This window comes from Mustela putorius, unplaced genomic scaffold (genome assembly GCF_011764305.1).
Source record: "Mustela putorius furo isolate JIRA1106 unplaced genomic scaffold, ASM1176430v1.1 tig00537350_pilon_pilon_pilon, whole genome shotgun sequence".
NCBI classification, from domain to species: Eukaryota; Metazoa; Chordata; class Mammalia; order Carnivora; family Mustelidae; genus Mustela; species Mustela putorius.
The window spans coordinates 7,637,631-7,658,728 of record NW_025422471.1 but is presented as its reverse complement, the minus strand read 5'-3'; positions in this window follow the sequence as shown (position 1 = coordinate 7,658,728).

The following is a 21,098-nucleotide window of genomic DNA, read 5'->3' as shown; positions in this document are numbered from 1 at the left end:
TGAGAAACACCTTCACTTCTCAAAGAGAAGTGCCCCTATTTGAATATTACTACCAAGAATCGAAGGCTGGGAGTTACCACACACTTTGCTGCACTCCTGTCCGCATTCTTTTCATTTACTTAGTTATCTCGTGGTTTGGGGGGCGGGAAGGGGATGAATTTTTGTAAGAGCCCTGTGGAGATGAGCACCTGCTGTGAAAAACAGGGGTCTTAGGTCTGAAATCGGACAGAGGCTGAGCAGAGAGGAGAGAAACGTCTATTGCCCAGATCCTGATCTAAATTGCCTAAGAAAGTAAGCTCCTCTGGAAGACATTGTTAAAGCGATACTTTTAAAAAATGTATTCTCAACTAACATTGAAACCACCTTAAAGAAACAAGTTTAGTTCCTTGTGTCTCTCAACTTAGTAAAACAATATCTAAAATTTTATTCTAGATATTGCAAAGCCTAGTGTCACCCCCTTACTGTGTTTATCTGAAAAATAATTAATCATTTTTAATTTTTTTAAGATTTTTTAAAATTTATTTGACAGAGAGGGAGAGAGCGCCTGAGAGAGAACACAAGCACAGGGAGTGGGAGAGGGAGAAACAGGTTTCCCACAGAGCAGGGAGCCCAACGCAGCGTTCCATCCCAGGACCTCAGGATCATGACCTGAGTCCAAGGCAGACACTTAACGACTGAGCCAGCGACCCAGGTGCCCCAATCACATGATTTTTTAAAAGAAAATTACTTTCTTTAATCATCAACAAGGGAGTCTTGGAACCCAAACACTCTTGTGTTAGATCAGGGAGAGAAAGAGTGGCTTTTATTAATTTTGAACTTTACATTTTTTAATTCAGTAGAGCTCCTCTCTTGGATTTTGAGCTGAAGCTGTACCATTATTTTTCCATAAAATGCACAGCGTCACTCTGTGGAAGAATGTTCCCCCCCCCCCGTGGGAATAGAATTAGCAAAAAGTCTAAATGCCCCTCCCCCGCACCTCCCACCCACCCCCACACAGACCCAAAAATGGATTCAGTCTACCTTGGCTGACTGAGGCTATCAGGATCCTCAAGAGTTGAACCTGGCTGGAAAAGCCCCAGTGTATAGTATTCAGCACCAAAGAATGGACAGCGCCACACGCGGCGGCGGCCAGAGCTGCCCTTCCATTTGAATCTCAGAAACTGCTCTCTTTTTGCAGCTAACCGAGCTGTTTCTCATTTGATCTGTGTCTTTCCCCTCTTTTAAAAAAGGTGGGGGGGAGGGATTGACTGCTGCTGGAAGGAACTGTGGTTACGTTCTTGATCGTGACTACTGGCGTCGAGCTCCCAGGAGCCTGTTGGACTCATCCCAAAAGTGAAATTGCAGAGGCTTAAAAGTCTTGTCTGTGAAGATTTTTCTTCTCTTCTCTTTTCTTTCTTCTTTTTCCCTCTTCCTTCTTTCCTTCCTTCCTTCCTTCCTTCCTTTCTTCTTTTTTTTTTTTTTTTTTTTAAGCTTCAAACCACCGGGGGGCGCAGACTATTATAGAGAAAGAAGAAGGAGGCTAAGATTGGAAAAGAAGGCATAAGAGATTGGGGAGAAATACAGGAAGCAAATAAGACTTGGTGGAGGATGAGACTGAGTAGTGCTAATTCTTCATTTGCTTTCATGTTTGCGGAAGTGTAGACTAGATTGATAATTTCTTTAAACATGAATCTTCTCTTTTTTTAAGATTTTATTTATTTATTTGACAGAGAAAGATCACAAGTAGGCAGAGAGACAGGCAGAGAGAGAGAGAAAGGGAAGCAGGCTCCCTGCTGAGCAGAGAGCCTGCGGGGCTCTATCGCTGGACCCTGGGATCATGACCCAAGCCAAAGGCAGAGGCTTCAACCCACTGAGCCACCCAGGCACCCCGAAACATGAATCTTCTTAACAAAAACAAATGTCAATGTTAATAAGCCACATGATCCCTGAGATGTTGTGGAATGGGTTGAGATTAACGGCTCTTCTGTTTGCTCTGTAAATTCGCATGTAAATTCGCATGTGTGAGTGTTGATGGCTGGATGAACTTTCATTTATTCCCATTCATGTCTCAGCCTGAGTTGTGGCCTCAAGTTCTCTAGAGTGCTTCATTGTCACAGCAGACAGATGCTAACTGTGTGCTAGCAAGACAAAAGAAGTTCCTGGCACATATTTAATAAAGGTAAGTATGGCTAGAGCAAGAATATATTTTCAAGTAAATCAGTTTGCAGAGTGTTGGCAATGAGTGTCTCATTAATGAGGCGTTTGTGTTAAATGGAGCACTATACAAACCTGGAGTAAACATTTGACTGATATGCCTAATAGGTTAAACTAAATTTTGACAGCGAAAGCAGAATATTCTCATCCAAACTATATATATAACCTCAGTAATTTATTTTGAAATTGTCTCAATTTATCTTATGGACTTTATTTGCCACAATTTCTGGGACACAGAAGAAATGAATGTTTGCCAAATCTGAAGATGCAAATAGACATAGAATTCATCTTTGTCATATCAAAGGCTAGCCCTATTCTACTATGTGCATCATAGTAATAACCTCCAGGCCCATCAGTGTTATATTTTGTACCATGAATTAAAAGAGCCAATTATCACCTTTAAGTTGGTTTGAATAGCGCTGGAGTCATCTGATTAATTTATATAGAAAACAGGATGATTCATAAATTGAAGAAAATTCTGTTTCTATTATGAATTATCAAGTGAGTGTTATGCCTTTCATGACTGCTTCCAACTGCCAAGTGATAAGGTTAATCATTTATTAAGTTTTCTTGGAGAGTAATAAAACCAAGGCTAGTATAAACAGCAAGTAAGAATATACTCAGAGATCTATAATCACCATATCTTTTTAGTATTAGAAAACAAGAATTTGGGGGCACCTGGGTGGTTCAGTGGTTTAAGCCTCTGCCTTCAGCTCAGGTCATGATCTCAGGGCCCTGGAATGGAGCCCCGCATTGGGCTCCCTGCTCAGCAGGGAGCCTGCTTCCCCACCATCTCTCTGCCTGCCTCTCTGCCTACTTGTGATCTCTCTCTGTCAAATAAATAAATAAATAATCTTAAAAAAAAAATTTTAAACTTTTGTTACTATGAAATAAAATATGTACACTAAAGGGCACAAAATAATGTGTGCAATGATTTATCACAAAGTGAACACTATGTAACCATTCAGGTCAAGAAAAAGAACATTTCTAGCCCTCTGAACAATATCCTAATTCAGTTTCAAGCAGCATAGGAGGAGCAAGGAAATAACTTAGGTTTAACATTTATTTAGTTGTTATGTATACTTACTTGTTTCCTTTGAGTAACACTAACTATATATTATGACAAGTTTGTAATTAATTAGCCTGTAAATTAAAAAGATATTTGGTAAAAGAACATGTTATAGAACTAAATCTACCTATTTCAGTGTTTCCCAATATAGAAAATAACAATATTTGTATGACAAACTGGAGTAAACTAGAGGAGATTTGGAGGCATATGTATGGGATTCTGTAGAATCATAATAATGTAATGATTCATTACATTACCTTCCAGGGATACAATTTTGTTAAGGAAATAAAATGGGATGTTTAAGGAAAGATATAAAAGTGAATGTAGATAACCTTAAATTTAGGAATATGAATATACTTCCATCAATATAGCATTTTTCTCAGTTTTTATGTTTGAAAGTTTATATATAACTTCTAATCAAAACACTTTATCAATGATCTTTTCAAATTTGTTCATAGCTGCTGTCAACAAGAAATTGTATTTGTACAAATAGGGAATAAAAATTTTGAAACAACTTTTACAACCATTAAAAATTTTTCAACATTTGATTTTAAATATAGCAATTCTTTTATTTCCTCTCCAAATTTACCATTGGAATTTCATGGGGATTCTGGATGTTTAAAATTTGCCTAAATTTTATATGTCAAGTATTACAAAATAATATTGAAATTCTAAATTAGAAAATACATGTCCTTTAAAGATGCTATCATGCATCAACATTGCCACAAATGGGTAAAAGTATTTAATGTATGGGAAGATACCTAAAGATACACCTACCAAGAACTCTTGGTTTTCTTTCTCATTATCTATTCTCCTATGGCCAAATTTTGGTGGGCATGTTATGCTAATTAAGCACTTCGAACATAAACTCCTTTAGCAAATCCACAGATCCTTTTCTCGTGATGAAAAGGGACATGCTCGCAGCAAGTTGCTGAAGTAGTTATCAAGGCCATAGACACTCAGCTAGGTTGAGCTCACTGCCCTAAGGCCAGACCAATGAGTGATAATCACGATTGCCTAAATGCCAATCTAGTTGGGTCTTTTTCTCAGGAGCCCAGGACAAAGCTATTTGCCTGGACTTTCCAATGGTTGAGAAGATAAATATCTTGAGGGACATCTGTAATTCCATTTGGAAAGCTCTGATCTACAGAAACGGAGATAAGAGAAAAATAAAGCAGCCTATACACTGAAAGACTTTGAAGTGGATGGATAATTATGAAGGACTTTTGTTGAATAAACTAGACAGAGTTTTGATTTTGATATAGAATTGAATTATTAAAATTGAAGAAATAAGCGCTATTAATTCTAATTATTAAAAATTATCGGTTGTTTCTAATGAAAGTTAATAATTAAACGTAGTTATATACAATATTGTTTATCAGCAATCTTTCTTTCGAACAGTTCTTTTATTTTTTTAAAAGATTTTTATTTTATTTATTTGACAGAGATCACAAGTAGGCAGAAAGGTAGTCAGGAGAGAGGCGGGAAAGCAGGCTCCCCGTTGAGCAGAGAGCCCGATGCAGGGCTCAATCCCAGGACCCTGGGGATCATGACCTGAGCCGAAGGCAGAGGCTTTAACCCACTGAGCCACCCAGGTGCCCCTAGAACCGTTCTTTTAAAATGTGCATTTACTGACTGAGTTTTGGAGCATTCCTGCTTCCATTTCCAAGCATACTCCTTCCTTTATGCTCTCAAACACTGACATTTTCCTATGGAAAGTCCAAGACGTAACTGCTTTCTTGGTTCCTAAAGTGCATTTTTTTGACGAGAATTGTAAACTTTCAGTAGTGTAAAATGTTCTGAAAAATTATCTAGTTCCTCTGTTCTCAGAGTGCGGTCCACATACCAGCATGATAGGCATTGCTTTGGAGCTTGTTAGAAATTCCGTCTCTCGGCCCCCATCCCAGAACTTCTGAATCAGAATTTGCATTTTTAATAAGTCCTTGGTGATTCATATGCAATTAAATTCTGAGAAGCATTGATCTAGTTGAACACTCCCTACCCCGATATATGACATTCCTTGGGAATATTCCTGTCAAGAGCGAGGTAATTCATGGTCTCCCAAAACAGTCCTTTCTTTGGTTTGATCTGGCTCAAGTGATTACAGAGTCCTTCCTTGTAACGACATAAATCGTCCCTCATTACCTACTTCCAGTCAAGCATACTAATTTTGCCCTATAACACCACACGGATAAGTCTCAATCTCTTTTATACATGACAGCTCTTCAGACTTTGAAGACAGATTATTATATCTTGCCTAACATTTTTCTACTCTAGGTTAAACACCCTCAGGTTTTTTGTTTGTTTGTTTTTGGTTTTTGTACCAATTTTGCATCCCAGTTGGTCTTCTCTGGATAGGATCTCTTTGTATGTACTTTTTGATACATGGCATGTGAAGTGTGATGTAGTACTGTTGGCTAAATCCATGCCGATTACAGCAAGAATCTCACCTCTTTTTGGAAACTTTCTGCCACTAGAGCCTAAAACTGAGTGCGCTTTATTTTTTCTTACTGAACTTAGAGTCGACTAGGATCTTTATTCATAGTCACATGTGCTGCTGAGTCACATTTTCACCAGACTTGAACAATTTTTGTGTTTTTTGTTATCTGTATGTATGGGGCAGAGGTCTAAGCATAAGACTCATTTCAGCCTTTCAAGATATTTTGAATCTTCTTTTTTTTTTTTTTTAAAGATTTATTTATTTATTTATTTGACAGACAGAGATCACAAGTAGGCAGAGAGGCAGACAGAGAGAGAGGAGGAAGCAGGCTCCCTGCTGAGCAGGGAGCCCCATGTGGGGCTCGATCCCAGGACCCTGGGATCATGACCTGAGCCGAAAGCAGAGGCTTTAACCCACTGAGCCACCCAGGCGCCCCATGAATCTTCTTTTTGAAAAGATTTTATTTATTTATTGACACAGAGCGTACACACACAAGGAGGGGGAACAGCAGGCAGAGGGAGAGGAAGCAGCGGACTCCCCACTGAGCAGGGAGCCCCATGTGCAGGACTCAATTCCAGGACCCTGAAATCATGACCTGAGCTGAAGGCAGATGCTTAATTGACTGAGCCACCCAGGCACCCGGATATTTTGAATCTTGATTTCATCATCCAGTTATTCTCTCCTAGCTTTATGCTATATACAGATACAGTCAGTTTCCCATTGGTGTCTTCATTCAGGCTGTTAATAAAAAGATTTGCAGACAGGACAGAAGATAGAGCCACCAGAAACTTCCCTACAAGTTAACTTACTTAATAATTATTACGCATTAGAGACAGTTACTAATTTACCTAATTAAAATATCAAAAGGCTAGCAGAAAGACCTTGTCACATGATAGGCTGGTCCATATATAGCGACTGCAGGACTAATTCTCACTGGCATTAGTACAACTTGCTCTATGTGATGCTAGGTGCCAGTGATCAATATTTATGTTGTGAGTCATAGAAGCCAAAATTTTAATAATTTGCTTTGAAATTAATGGTAGTCCACTGATCGAGTTCATGGAATTTTCCTTCTTTTTATTCTTGAAACTGAGACTTTTTGAGCATCTCCACTCTTTCAGTACTGATCCTTATTCTGCTTTCTAATATTCCTCAGTGATCTCTGACACCAAGTTCAGGTGTCTCCCTATTTGAATGTATTAATTCTTGAATTGAAATTTACCCATATTACTTGCCTCCTCCTCTTGAATCAGCTGCAAGTCGTAGTAGTATAACAGTATCACCTGGTACATACAACATTTTCATCTATCAAAACAAAAGTCATCTTGTTGGAATCAAAATTATTTTGGTTTTAAAAGAAAATAGGTGCATCCTAGCTGAAACTAGCGTAAGCAGGGAAAAAAGAGATATATCGGTTTGTGTAATGGAAGCTTGAAGAAAGAGCTGGCCAAGGACAGTATACCCAGAGACTTAAGCAGCATTAGCAAGTATCTCTCTCTTTCCTACTTCCATTCTATCTCTCTTTCTCTTCCTCATTTCTCAGTTTCTACATCTTTGTAGCTCTCATTTCTCAGGCTCTTCCGTAGGGTGAATACATGACTATTGGTGCTTCTGGGATCAGGTGCTTTCCAGTTGATAACACAAGGAGAAAAAGATCTCTTTTCTGTGCTCAATATAAAAATACCAGTAATTGTCAAAGCGATGATGGGAAGAGCCACAGTATATTAATAATATCCAAATTTATATTTTTTAGATATAATAAAAATAATTTCACTTCCACATCATTTATGTTTATGACCCTAACTAGTTTTTACTTTGCACATAAGGACACTGATTTCCGGGCTTGTTGATTGTATTTCTTGCTTGTCATATCTGGAATCAAGATTGGCCCACCCTTTCAACCACAATTACAGACAATTGTTTGAGGCCTGCTTTTCTTTGTCTGTTTACAATAGCTTCCGTGCAATCCTTCAAGGTTTGCATTTATTTAAACAATAAGCAGATTAATTCCAACATTCACATTCACAGGAGGGAGATGAGAAGCAAAGGTAAAGTGTTGGGTTCAGTCCATTGTTGCATATCTTTCAGCAGCCTGGCTAGAAAGAAAACCTAAAGAAGACCAGTCCGATGGATGCTGGGGGAGGGGGGACTTCAGCTGCTTCCCACCTTAGCACAGAGGACTCCATTCTCAGCTGCTCATCTCTCCTCTCCCTTCCTGGGCCTCTTTGACCACCACCTACTGGAAAGAAAACAAACCCATGAAAGCAAAATCAGTCCACAGCACATTACTTTAAAAATTCTAAATTGGTTTCTGACAAACTCAAAAGATATCTCATAAAAATCTAGAACTGTAAGTTTGGGATCCCTTACAACAACAGGAATCCCCATTATTCTCACACAAGAAGACAAAGTATCAAATTCTGCAGTTACGTTTATCCTCCACTTTTTTTTCTTCTTAGGCTCGAGTTCAGGTAACCTTAACTCTATCAAAAGTGGGAAAACAAAACACAGCAGAGGGAACCAAGTGTTTGAAGACAATATTCTCTTAAGCCTGACTTACTCCATTCAGTTATGGTATCTGCCCGTCTCTGAATATTGGTGTTGGCCCCTTCCCCAGAGCTACCTGCAGACCTTTCCTGTACTGTTCAGACTTGGCCATGCCGTATCCCTATCATAACAGGAAAGAAGCAAAAGATCAGCTGGTCCATTATCTTAAGCAAACATGAATTAGCCAGGTCTGGGTTGTTACATCCCAGGGAGAAACTAACAGATGGCAAGAGTTCATTCCCAGGCCCTGAATTTAGGAAAGAGATGAGCCTGTGAGGGGCGGGGTGCGGGGAGCATGAAGGAGGTTAGCAAAGCAAAGAGGTCAATTTAAGGCCATTAAGATTCTTCTGACTCTGCAGTCCAGACTAATCAGGGATCTAGGGTGGGGCCACACCGACACAGGCAGGAATGTAGTGGTTTGGCAGTGGGAAAGCTGGGGACAAATGTTTTGTGGGGTACTCTGGCTGGCGATCCATTTTCTCTTCTCCTTGTGCTCTGTTGCTGGACACAGTAGAAGCAAGCGCTTTAATTTTATTTGCAAGGTTAGTTGAGAGTTCGCTGTAAAATTGGCATCATTTGATAAATCGGGCCCAAACTCTATCTGGATGGACATTATTTCAAAAAGCAGTAAGCACAGAAATGAGAGCAGACCTTGGAGCCAGACTGCCTGGGTTTGAATCTCAGTTCCGCCATTTAACAGCTGCAGATGTTTGCAGGTGTTTTGGAGCCTTCTTTGCTTCAGTTTCCTCATCTGTAAAGGCTACAATAGTAACTTTCTTGATGTCGCCATTATATATAACATACCTACAACGTTTTCCAGTGCAAATAAATAACAGTTATTGTTACTGAGAAAATAGCTCCCTGAAAACACCTGTTAGTTATAAGTGTTTTTTAAATGGAGAGGAGGTTGTGGGGTTGCGGTGGCACATGGAATAGGGAGATGATTTCAGAACTGAAGCCTGCCCATCTCCGGCAGCCCCTTCTCATATCTCCCTCCTCTTTTCCTGCTCACTAGTTTCCAGCATGCTCCTCTTGCTCTTTTATTTCTTTCTATCACAGTCTTGCATATTCTTGGCTGATTTTTCTCACAAGCCTGCTGAGAGAAGCAGGACAGATTTGATTAGCTCCAGTTCACTGAAATGCAGAAGAGTGAAGTCATTTCCCCACAGCTCCCACAGCCAACTTTAGGTAGCAGATCCTTCCCCTTCGAACTTTTGGCATTTGATTTCATGGTGGAAGATAAACAGTGACAGAGTTCAAGGTAATGGGCAGACCTAGAGACTTGCACCTTCTAAACACATTCTTTAAAAATGGCACCTTTAAAAAAGCAGGATACTATGTCGACTCAATGTTGTCAAGTGTGCTGGAAAGGAATCGTGTAGAAGCGTGAGTCAGTGCGTTCGACATTAAGAGTGGCCGTCAGCTGCTGCCTTCAGCTCAGGTCATGATCTCAGGGTCCTGGGATCAAGTCCCACATCGGGCTCTCTGCTCAGCAGGGAGCCCGCTTCCTTCTCTCTCTGCCTGCCTCTCTGCCTACTTGTGATCTCTCTCTGTCAAACAAATAAATAAAATCTTCTTTAAAAAAAAAAAAAGAGTGGCCGTCAGACCTCGAGGCGCATAAAGTAAACAAAGGGAGCACCTTTAAAAAAATGTACCCCTTCACCTTGTCCTCCTGATATTAGAGCCAGCCTGTGATTCTATCTGTGCGATTGAACACTCACACAATTCTTTCATTTTAATTTCCTAACTTCGTGCGGGAATGTTTAGATCTGGCTCACACGAGCCGCGATTACCGGAATATAACAGCAGGCATTTGTATGGTTCTTGATACTTTTCACACAAAGATTTCACAGCTACCTGCTTCTCACTCCACCATTTTTCACAGACAAATGACCAAAGAAGTTGCAGACAGGGAGGCCACCAGAGTTTGCATAACTCTTCTGATAGAGCTGAAGCCACGATACAGGTCTGCAGTGCTCTGTCTGCAGACCCGGGATAGTTTGACTCGTCATAGTCTGAGCCATGGAGGGCAGAGGGTGTGAGTCCTCCGTCCCTTACTCACATTGTTAATTAGCATAATTTGCTTGCCCTGAGACTTCAGTGTCCTCCTCTGTGCAGTTGAGAAAATATTACCAAGACCTGTTCATGAGACCTCAAGGTGACTACCTCCTGTCAGTCACTGAGGACAGGGTTTGGCACAGAGTACGTGCTCAGTGAAGGCTGAACGACATGATTACTGGTCTGTCTTCTCTTGTCACTTTGTTGGCTTCATATCAAAGAGTACTGCCCATGGTCTGAGATTAATCCCAGAAGCGCTATGTCCCTGGATTTGTATTATATGAAAATATGATTGCCCTCTGTTGCTTTGGAAGGCTGGAAGCTTTAAAAAAATAAATGGTTTGGGGTTTGGGGCACCTGGGTGGCTCAGTGGGTTAAGCCGCTGCCTTCGGCTCAGGTCATGATCTCAGGGTCCTGGGATCGAGTCCCGCATCGGGCTCTCTGCTCAGCGGGGAGCCTGCTTCCTCCTCTCTCTCTGCCTGCCTCTCTGCCTACTTGTGATCTCTCTCTGTCAAATAAATAAATAAAATCTTAAAATAAATAAATAAATGGGTTATTATTGGATGACATCCCTGCTGTTAGTACCCAGCCTATAGTCAGCCAATAATTTTCAGCTTATAAAGCATAAAACTCACCTGGAGAGCTTGTTTAAAATGCACATTCCTAAGCATCCCTCTTCTTATAGTGATTTGGGGGTAGTGTGGGCCCTAGGACTCTGCAGACTTTAGCAAATACCCTGAGAGGTCATGAGAAATATGTAAAAGTCCCTTAACTGGAGTTGGCCCAGCACTCCAACCCTCCAACCCCACTCTTCCTCCTCTTCCTCCTCCTCCTCCCCCCCCCTCCTTTGTTGTGGTCCTGTCATCATAACCTCTTCATCCTCCTCTTCTTTCTTTCCTTTTTTTTTTTTTTTAGCATTTGAAATAGACTGCCTGAGGTTATTTTCCACTATTAGGCTAGCTCTATTATTATCTCTTTAGAGAAAATGCCACTGAACCTGGGGGGAAAAATACAGAGTAATTACTCAAAGGAAAAAATATATATATAACTTCCCTGGAAGCAATTAGAAAGACAATCATTAGATTGAAGTGATCATTTGCTCACATTTCACTGTGGGGTTCCAACCCTCTCACAAGGAGGAAAATAGCCCATGTTTGTGTCCAGAGCTTACTAATGTTAGACCCAAATGTAATGCCTTGACAATAAGTTTTAAAATCTTTCCTATAAAGAAGCATCACCAGATGTAGAATCCTTATTCATGCAACCCAACAAAAAAATCTTACATATATTAATCTTCCGCTTCAAGTCAGCCCAGCACTCCAAGAAAGACATATCAGCCCCCACTTCCTACCCCAAGCCCCACCTGCTTGCACCTGAGTGCTGGGAAACTAGAGGAGAGGGCCCAGGGCCAAATTTGAAACCACATAAACTAACAAAGTGTGGCCACCTATTTGGGCGTTATGGCTACAGCTTCCAAAAAAGTAGACATTTGGCAATAGCCAGTTTTTAAAGAAATATAAATAGCCAATGCCAAGCACAGGCTTCCAAGTTTTTTTTTAGCCTCAATTATAGATTCTATTATCAGTGGTTGTCAATTCTTACTGCACACTGGAATCATTTGAAGAGCTTTTAAGCAGCACTGCTGGCACATCCAGAGATTAAGATTGAATTGGTGTGGCATGGAGCCTTCTAGGTGATTCCACTGAGCCCCAATGCATGCCTGTGAATTACGTGAATCAGATTTACTTGACAATTGCCTGCTCTCCACACCCCTCTGCAAGCTATAGATAATAGACATTAAGACTAGAAGTAAAATAAAGCAGAGAATTTTAAGAACATCTTAGTCCCCATTCCTGCATATTTTAGGGAAAGTGAAATATTAGGTCTAGGATTTCTCCCTAATTGTCTCAGTTCTCTCTTTTCTTTTGCTAGCATATACTTCATCTTGTCAAAATAACTCTCAGCACCTAAAAACATACAGAACCTCACAGACATTCCAAATGAATCTTGACAATATATGGAATGAAGGTTTAAAAAGTTAAGTCTGTTGGTTAATAATTTCTCTTGACTGAATCACAGTAGTCCTGGGAGAAGCCAGAGGCATTGAGAGTTGATTCACACACATACACACATACACACATGCACACAAGACGAGCTGGGAGATTTACATAAAGAGGGTATTCTTTGTATTCATCGGCATGTCTGGGTTAGGCCTTTTCAGTTACCATCAAAAATAGGTACATCAAGGTCATGATTTGCCAATAAGCCTTATATAACAGACTTTTTTTCAATTTTGTTGTTGCCAGGCACAAAATTTGTTTAATTTAGAAGGAGTGCTAGTAGAGTTCTATTGCTTGCTTTTCTGTATTTTTTAAATACCTTTTAGAAATTAACTTCTTTTCTGATTTTATCTCATGCTCCAAAATCTACTGGTTTATATATTAAAAATTTTTTCTTTCCAATATTTTCATCAAATCATTATAATACCTAAACATTCTCTTTTCTGTCTCATTTATAATCCTTTTCTTTTTCTTGTTGTTTTTGGGAAGTTTTTCTTAATTTATATTCCATTCTTTCCACTGACTTTTTCATTTTCATTTTTGCCATCATATTGTTTATTTCTAAGAGATCTTTTTTGTCTGTTTGTCCTAGGAATATTCCTTTTTATTTGTCCCAGCTTTTCTCTTATGGTTGCAATATTTTTTGCCATGTCTTTGAGAATATTCATACCAGGTTTGGGGGCTAGGGTTTTATTGTTTTTTTGAAGTTTTCTTCCCCCACTATGCTGCCCACCAAGTTATTTTTGTTTGTTTGTTTGATTTCGGCTCCTTCTGTCATAAAAAGTCATTTCTTTGATCTCTGGTGATCCTTGGTTCCTGGGCCTTATTTAAGTATTAGGTAAGGGGAATGCCTGATTGGCTCAGTCATTTGGGTGGCTGTCTTCGGCTTGGGTCATGATCCCAAGAACCTGGGTTCAAGTCCTTCGTTAGGCTTTCTGCTCAACAGGGAGTCTGCTTCTCCCTCTGTCTGCCTCTCCCCCAGCTTGTGCTCTTTTTCTCTGTCTCTCTCTCTCTCTCCCTGACAAATAATTAGATAAAGAGATAGATAAAGTCTTTAAAAGAAAAAAAAATCAGGTAAGGAAAGGTCAATTAGAAGTCGGGATCATTTCAACAAAGACTGACAACAGCAGGCTTTGCTATAGAATGGGCTAGCCAACTAATTGAGTTGAGGGAATTTGGAAGTCAGGTTTTTTTTTTAATTAAATCTTTTTTTTTTATTAAATTTTTATTTTTTTATAAACATATAATATGTTTTTATCCCCCGGGGTACAGGTATGTGGATCACCAGGTTTACACACTTCACAGCACTCACCATAGCACATACCCTCCCCAATGTCCATAACCCCACCACCCCTTCCCCCAATCCCCCTCCCCCGAAGAAGTCAGGTCTTTAAATCATTCCTCTTAGGTCAGTCACATCCTACAGAGAAGACTTGTTAACCTTCAGTCTGTAGGCAGAGGGGCTGGCTGCCAGGGGCGAGAGAAGCCTGGAGAACTCAGGATTCATTAGACCTCACTTAGTTCCTTATGAAACTTCCACCTTTAACTGTGACTGTGAATCCCTGGTGAATCCTGATTTTACTCTCTTCTTCCTCTGGGGAAGAAACCAGAAGTTTTCTTTGGCTATGGTAGCAAAAGATTCGTTTCCCGGCAGTGGAGAGTGATGGGGGAACCAGAGGTCTCGCCGCTTCTAAAACAGACTTTCAAGTAATTCTTTTCATTTTAGCATTTCTTTTTGTTCCAGCTTCCAACATAAATTAGACTGTCAGAGATACAAGTTGTTACATATAATCTATGCAATCTCAAGGCAAAAACCTATAGTAAATACACAAAAGATAAGGAGAAAGGAATATAAATACACCACTGAAGAAAGTCATCAAAGCACAAAAGAAGAGAGCTAGAGAAAAAGAAAGGAACAGAAAGGAGCAACAAAAAAAACAGCCAGTAAACAATGAACAAAATGGCAGTAAGTATGTATCTATCATTAATTACTTTAAATGTAAACAGGGCTCAAAAGGCATAGAGTGGCTGAATGGATTTAAAAAGATCATCTATATTGCTGCCTCTAAGAGACTTGCTTCAGGCGTTAGGAACACTTACAGACTGAAAGTAAAGGAATGGAAAAAAGATATTCCATGCAGATGGAAACCAAAAGAAAACTGGAGTAGCTGTACTTAGACAAAATAGACTTTAAAACAAAGACAGGAATAAGAGACCAAGATGGTGTCACATAAAGATAAAAGGGTCAGTCCAACAAGAGGCTGTAACATTTTTAAATATTTACATGTCCACCACTGGAATACCTAAATATATAAAGCAATATTAATGAATTTAGAAGGAGAAATAAATAGAAATACAGTAATAGTGGAGGATTTTAATATCCCACTTACATCAATAGATAAATTATCCAGACAGAAAATCAACAAGGAAACACCAGCCTTAAATGACACATTAGACCAGAAAGACTTAATAGATCTATGCAGAACATTACGTCTAAAAGCAACAGAACACACATTCTTCTCAAGTGTACATGGAACATTTTCAGAGTATCACATACTGGGCCACAAAACAAGACTCAAAAAGTTTAAGAGGACTGAAATCACATCAAGCATCTTTTTTTTACCACAATTGTATGAAATCCAAAAATAATTATATGGAGGCCCCTGGGAGGCTCAGTCTGTTGGGAGATCAACTCTTCATTTCAGCTCAGGTCATGATCGCAGGATTATGGGATTGAGCCCCATGTTGGGCATGTGAGTCTGCTTAGGATTCTTTCTCTCTGCCTCTACCTATCCCCTGCTTGCTTGCTCGCTCGCTCGCTCTCTCTCTGTCTATCTCTCGCTCTCACAAAATACATAAATAAATAAAATCCTTGAAAGAAAAAATTAATTATATGAACAAAAGTGAAAAATTCACAAATATGTGTAGATTAAACAATGTTACTAAAAAAAAAAAAAAGTGAGTCAAAGAAGAAACCAAAAGAGAAATCGAAAATATCTTGATAGAAATACAAAAATGGAAATATAACATATCAAAATTTGTGGAGGGGTACCTGGGTGGCTCAGTGGGTTAAAGCCTCTGCCTTTGGCTCAGGTCATGATCCTCGGGTCCTGAGATCGAGCCCCGAATTGGGCTCTCTGCTCAGCAGGGAGCCTGCTTCCTCCTCTCTCTCTGCCTGCCTCTCTGCCTACTTGTGATCTCTGTCAAATACATAAATAAAATCTTTAAAAAAAAATTTGTGGAATGCAGGGAAAGGTAGTTCTAAAGGGGGAGTTTGTAGCAATAAATACCTACCTAAACAAACAACAAAAGTCCCAAATAAACAACCCAACTTTATAGCTAAAGGAACTAGGAAAAGAAAAACAAAGCAAAACAAAAAAAGCAAAGCTCAAAGTTAGTAAAAGGAAGGAAATAAAAAGATTAGAATGGAAATAAATGAAATAAACTTCAAAAAAAAAAAAAGATCAATGAAACTAAGAACTGGCTCTTTGGACAAATAAATAAAATTGATAAATCTTTAGTCAGACTCACCAAGAAGAAAAAAAAAAGACCATGATAAATGAAATCAGTAATAAAAGGTGAGACATTACAACTGATACCACAAAAAATACAAAGGATCATAATGCTACTATGAAAAATTATATGCCAACAAATTGAATAACCTAGAAGAAATGGATAAATTCCTGGAAACATACAATCTTCTAAGACTAAATTATAATGAAATACACAAAAATGAATAGACTGATTACTAGTAGGGAGATTGAATCCATAATCAAAAACCTCCTAACAAAAGAAGTCCAAGACCAGATGACTTCACTGGTAAATTCTACAAAGCTTTCAAAGAATAATTAGTACCAGTCTTTCTTATGTTCTTCCAAACAATAGAATCAAAGAGAACTCTTTCAAACTCATTTTAGGAAACCAGAATGATCTTGATATCCATACCAGATAAAGACATCATAAGAAAAGAAAATTATAGGTGAATATACATGCTGAACAAAGATGCAAAAATCCTCAACAAGATAATAACAACTCAAATTTAATAATACATTAAAAAGGTTATACACCAGGGACGCCTGGGTGGCTCAGTTGGTTAAGCGGCTGCCTTCAGATCAGTCATGATCCCAGCGTCCTGAGATCGAGTCCCACACGGGGCTCCTTGCTCAACAGGGAGTCTGCTTTTCCCTCTGCGTCTGCCTGCCACTCTGCCTGTGCTCACTCTCTCTGACAAATAAATAAGTAAAATATCTTAAAAATTTAAGTAAATAAATAAATAAATATTTATTTATTTAATAGATAGTGGTGCAACATTTAAAACATTTAAATCTTTAAAAAAGGTTTTTTAAAATTTATTTAAATTTTATTTATTCCAGTGATGCAACGTTCACAAATCAGTCAATGTGATATGCCATATTAACAACATTCAAGATATAAATCATACGGTCATCTCAACAGATGCAGAAAAAACATTTGATAAAAATCAGCACCCATTTATGATAAAATCTCTAAACAAAGTTGGTATAGAGGGAAACACCAATACCTTGACGTATGGTTGAGGAAATACCTCAACATAAGAAAAAAAGTCATATATGACAAAGCCATAGCTAATACCATTCTCAATCGTGAAAAGCTGGAAGGCTTTCATCTAAGATCAGGAAAACACAAGTATACCTACTCTCACCACTTTATTTCAACATGGTATTGGAAACATGGTATTGGAAGTTCAAGCGAGAGCCTCCCTCTCTTAGGGAAGGAACGCAGGGAGGGAGAGAGAGGAGAGGAAAGGGAAGGAAGGAGGAAGGAAGAAAGAAAGGGAGAGAGAGAACAGGCATTATATTGGAAAGGAAGAAGTTAAATTATTATTGTTTAAAGAAATTGATTATAGGGGCACCTGGGTGGCTCAGTGGGTTAAGCCGCTGCCTTCGGCTCAGGTCATGATCTCTCATCCCGGGATCGAGCCCCGCATCGGGCTCTCTGCTCGGCGGGGAGCCTGCTTCCTCCTCTCTCTCTCTCTGCCTGCCTCTCTGCCTACTTGTGATCTCTCTCTGTCAAATAAATAAATAAAATCTTAAAAAAAAAAAAAAAAAAAAAAAAAAAGAAATTGATTATAATAACAATAGAAAACCCTTAAGACTCCATTAAAAACCCTTAGGACTAAAAATGAATCCAGTAAAATTGATACAAAATCAATACACGAAAATCTGTTGCATTTCTATACACCAATAATAAACTCTCAGAAAGAGAAATCAAGAAAACAATTCCATTTACAATTGCATCAAAAAGAATAAAATACTTGAGAATAAACTTAACTGAGGAGATGAAAGACTTGTCTATTGAAAACTACAAGACATTAATGAAAGAAACTGAAGAAGACCTAAATACATGGAAACATGTGCCATGCCCACGGATCAAAAGAATAAAGATTGTTAAAATGTTCCTACTGCCCAAAGCAATCTGTAAATTCAATGCAATCCCTATCAAATTTCTGTTGCAATTTTTCAAGGAAATTAAATAATCCTAAAATTTGTACAGTATCATCAAAAAAGCCCAAATAGCTATAGCAATCTTGAGAAAGAAAAACAGCACTGGAGGCATCACACATCCTGACTTCACACTATATTACAAAGCTATAGTAGTTAAAACAGCATGGTATTGAAATAAAGACAGAAAAAAGGTTAATGGAACAGAATAGAGAGACAGGAATAAACACATACACATATGGTCAATTAATTTACAACACAAGAGTCAAGAATATACAATGGAGAAAGGACAATCTCTCAATAAATGGTGTTGGAGAAGCTGAGCAGTCACATGCAAAAGAATGAAACTTAACCACTGTCTTATACCATACACAAAAAATTAACTCAAAAGGAATTAAAGGCTTCTTCCTTCTGGCTGTAAAATTCTTTCATTTTGTATAGTTCCTCAGAACCCTTTTCTGTTAGATGCTTTTCATGCTCGATACATGAATCATTGAATAAAGCCAATATCATCTTTTAAAAAATAAAGGATTAAGGACTTGAATGTAAAACCTGAAACCTTAAATTCCTGAAAAAAACATAGGCAAAAATCTCCTTGACATGGATCTTAGTCAAATTTTTTTAATTTGACAGCAAAAGCAATATTAATAAAAATAAATAAGTGGACCATATCATACAAAAACCTTCTGCATGGCAAAGGAAACCATTAACAAAATGAAAAGGCAACTTGCAGAATGGGAAAAGATATTTGCAAATCATATATCTGATAAAGGGCTTATATCCAAAATATATAAAGAACTAATACAATTCAATAGTAAAACCAAACAACAACAACAGCAACAACAATTAAAAGTAATCTGATTAAAAAATGGGCAGAGATCATATGATCTCCCTGATATGAGGAAGTGGTGATGCAACATGCGGGCTTAAGTGGGTACGAGAAGAATAAATGAAACAAGATGGGATTGGGAGGGAGACAAACCATAAGTGACTCTTAATCTCACAAAACAAACTGAGGGTTGCTGGGGGGAGGGGGTTTGGGAGAAGGGGGTGGGGTCATGGACATTGGGGAGGGTATGTGATTTGGTGAGTGCTGTGAAGTGTGTAAACCTGGTGATTCACAGACCTGTACCCCTGGGGATAAAAGTATATGTTTATAAAAAATAAAAACAAACAAACAAACAAAAAAAAAGGGCAGAGGATTCAAAGAGACATTTTTCCAAAGGAGACACACAGATGGCCAACAGGTATACGAAAAATTGCTCAACATAATTAATTATCAAGGAAGTGCAAATCAAACCCACAATGAAAGACTGCTTCATACCTGTTAGGATGGCTGTTATCAAACAAGCAACAAATAACAAGTATTTAAAAAAAAAAAACAAGTATTGGCAAGAATGTGGAAAAAAAGGGAACCCTCATGCACTGTTCATTGGAATCTAAATTGATGCAACCACTGTGAAAATTTCCTCAAAAAATTAAATATAGAACCGTATGATCTAGCATTTCTACTTCTGGGTATTTAATCAAAGAAAATGAAAATAGTAACTTGAAAAGATACATGAATCCCCATGTTTGTTGTAGCATTATTTACAATAACATTATTTATAATTATTTACAATTTACATATTGTAATAATGGGCACAATAATCTAAGTGCCCATCAATGGGTGAATGGAGAAAGAAATTGTAGTATATATACTGTGGAATATTATTTAGCCATAAAGAATAATGGAATCTTGCTAGTGTGTCAACATGGATGGACCTTGAGGACACTGTGCTAAGTAAAATAAGTCTGAGAATTATAAGACCGTACAATCTCTCTCATACGTGGATTCTGAAAACAAAACAGCAACAAAAACATGCTAAAAGATACAGAGAACAGTTTGGTGGTTGGCAGAGGTACGGGCGGAGGGTAGGAGAAACAGGTGAAAGGGGTCCAAAGGTTAAAAAGGAAAAATTAATAAATAAATATGTTGCATTACTAATCAACAACAACAACAAAAAAACAAAACAGAGAGAGTCTTAAACTGACTCAAGTTGTCATGTGTAAAAGCAACCGATTTCCAGTTGTGTAGGAACACATATACAACCACCTTGAAAAACAAAAAAGTGAGGGGCACCTGGGTGGCTTAATGGGTTGGGTGTCTGCCTTCAGCTTAGGTCATGATCTCAGGGTCATGGGGTCAAGCCCCACATTGGGCTCCCTGCCCAGTGGGGAGCCTGCTGTTGCCTCTCTGTCTGTCTTCCCCCCATTCCGCTCATGCTTATGTTTACTCTCCCTCTCTCTCTCTCAAATAAATTTTTTTTTTTTTAAGTGCAAAAAGAGCCTGGATCATCTGCTCTTGGTACCATATCAGGCAAGTATGGTCCAGTACATATGAAGTAGGTACGTTCGTAACAATTGTTCAGGGGCCTGAGGTGGATTTGGAGGTGATGAAAGTGAAACAATTAAGGCTCAGTCAAGTGTGATCCCTTGAGTCTGAGGTGATTCCACACCCATGCTGGCTGCCTATTCTCTTTACAACCTGACTCTTCCACTGGGCTCTTCATTCACACAGCTTTTCCCTCATTAGCAAAAACCAGCTCTTTTAGAGCTATTCTTTTTTTTTTTTTAAGATTTTATTTATTTATTTGACAGAGAGAAATCACAAGTAGATGGAGAGGCAGGCAGAGAGAGAGAGAGAGAGAGAGAGGGAAGCAGGCTCCCTGCTGAGCAGAGAGCCCGATGCAGGACTCGATCCCAGGACCCTGAGATCATGACCTGAGCTGAAGGCAGCGGCTTAACCCACTGAGCCACCCAGGCGCCTAGAGCTATTCTTTAAAATAAATTCCATTTTCTTAGGTCTGCTAAACTATCTGTTTTTCTGCTTCCACAATTTTCTTGCTATTGCTTCCACTTCTGTTTTCCCTGTGCTTGAGTTTATGTTTTTAAGAAATCCCTTCACTGTAGTTTTTGAGAGCTTTTGGGAAGGATTAAGTATAGGCATAAAAATTTAATCCGGGGGCACCTGGGTGTCTCAGTGAGTTGAAGCATCTGCCTTCAGCTTAGGTCATGATCCCAGAGTCCTGTGATCGAGCCCGATCCCCTCTCTCTCTGCCTTCCTCTCTGCCTACATGTGATCTCTGTCAAATAAATAAATAAAATCTTAAAAAAAAAATTTAATCCACTCCCTTTACTTGGAAGTATGATAGCCAAATAAGTAGGCACAATCTAAATGACCCCCAATATTTGTTTGGTTAAATAAACCA